Source organism: Schistocerca americana, chromosome 2 (genome assembly GCF_021461395.2).
Source record: "Schistocerca americana isolate TAMUIC-IGC-003095 chromosome 2, iqSchAmer2.1, whole genome shotgun sequence".
Classification (NCBI taxonomy): Eukaryota; Metazoa; Arthropoda; class Insecta; order Orthoptera; family Acrididae; genus Schistocerca; species Schistocerca americana.
Genome location: NC_060120.1, coordinates 45,856,043 through 45,857,704, shown reverse-complemented (window position 1 = coordinate 45,857,704; position 1,662 = coordinate 45,856,043). Strand labels below are relative to the sequence as shown.

The 1,662-nt window shown below is 46.2% G+C and overlaps 1 non-coding gene across 1 annotated transcript; it reads right to left on the bottom strand.

Moving 5' to 3' along the window:
- Positions 1–1,145: 1,145 nt before the first annotated feature.
- Trnat-ugu lies at positions 1,146–1,220 on the bottom strand. Its single transcript has one exon. It is a non-coding gene; the product is annotated as a tRNA-Thr (tRNA).
- Positions 1,221–1,662: the final 442 nt, after the last annotated feature.

Here is a 1,662-nt window from a genome sequence, read left to right as displayed (position 1 = left end):
AGCGATATATGAATAGCCACAAATCCCACCAAAGTATTAAGGAGACTGGCGGTTTATGAAAGGCGTTGGCAACAGCTGGGATATAAATATAAATTCTCGTTCTTGGATTACTACATATCCTACTGGGCTATAAACTTTGTCACGAAAAGGTACTACAAAAAATTTGTGTATTTACATAGTGAATTTAATAATTTCGGCGACAGAATTGAGATGTTCCAGCAATTGCTGCACTCCACTTCTCGTGAGGCTATACTACAAATGTACCGTACAAGTACCACCAGAAAACTGTTGCTTTTAAAACTTACCAGATGTAGTGCCTTCTCATTGAAGTTTTCAACAAATACTCAGTCACGACGGGGGACACATGAGTTTACTTTGCGACTCTGTCAATCTGTATATAAAAATTCACCAGTACTGTTGTGTGGGCACGTCTTCCAGATATAGCTTTACGCTGCCGTCCAGAGTCTATGCCTTGGAACAACGTGTGCATTCAGGTTGCACTGTGCCGTCAGCCTATTGGCTCACTTCGAGGAAGGTCGGAAGACGCGTAGGTGAATTATGAATGGGAAAGGTAATATCTATTACTTCGTAGAGTCAGAGCTCGCGATATGGACATTTTACGTGTAACGACGATAACTGCAGTATTCGACATGTTGGTTCAAAACTCAAACGGATCAGGCAGTCATCATCATCATCTCAGCCTTTTCCCACGTCGTGTGGGGTCGGCGTTACTTTGCTGGATCCTCCTCTTCCATAAATGCCTATCCAGTACTTCTTCTCTGACCCATACTTTCTCCCGTAGGTTCTCTGCTACCCTGTCCTTCCATCTCAGTTTCGGTCTTCCTCTTCTCCTTGGTCCTTCGATTTATAGGTCTTCAATTCTTCTCCCCACGTGGTACTCCCCTCTTCTCTCCACATGCCCATACCATCTTATTCTACTTTCTTGGATCTTCTCCCTATGGGCCCCTCTTTCACTGTTCCCCTGATGTATTCATTCTTTAGTCTATCCTTTCGTGTCACCCCACTCATCCACCTTAACATTTTCATTTCTCCCTCTTTCATCTTTTTCTCTTGGTAATTAATTGAAACCGTCAGCTGCCGACAGGTGTTGTTGATATACCTTGATGGGGACAGCTGAAAATGTTTGCCCTGACCAGGACTCGAACCTGGGATCTCCTGCTTACATGGCAGACGCTCTACCCATCTGAGCCACCGAGGACACAGATGAATAGCGCGACTGCAGGGACTTCTACATTGCACGCTTCCCGTGAGACCCACATTCCCAACTGTCCACAATCTACATACGTAATGTACCTAATAGATGTTTGCCCATCCGCTCATTGCTCGCGCACACTAAGGTGACTATATATAAAGTTAAAGGCTACCTAGCCATTGATCTTCGTCTGTGCGAATGCGCACAGGTTGCCCGAACTCTTACGGGAACCGTCACCTTAGTGTGCGCGGGTAATGAGCGGATGGGCGAACATCTATTAGGTACATTACGTATGTCGATTGTCGACAGTTGGGAATATGGGTCTCACGGGAAGCGTGCAAGGGTAAGTCCCTGTAGTGGCGTTACTCGTCTGTGTCCTCGGTGGCTCAGATGGATAGAGCGTCTGCTATGTAAGCAGGAGGTCCCGGGTTCGAGTCCCGGTCGGAAAC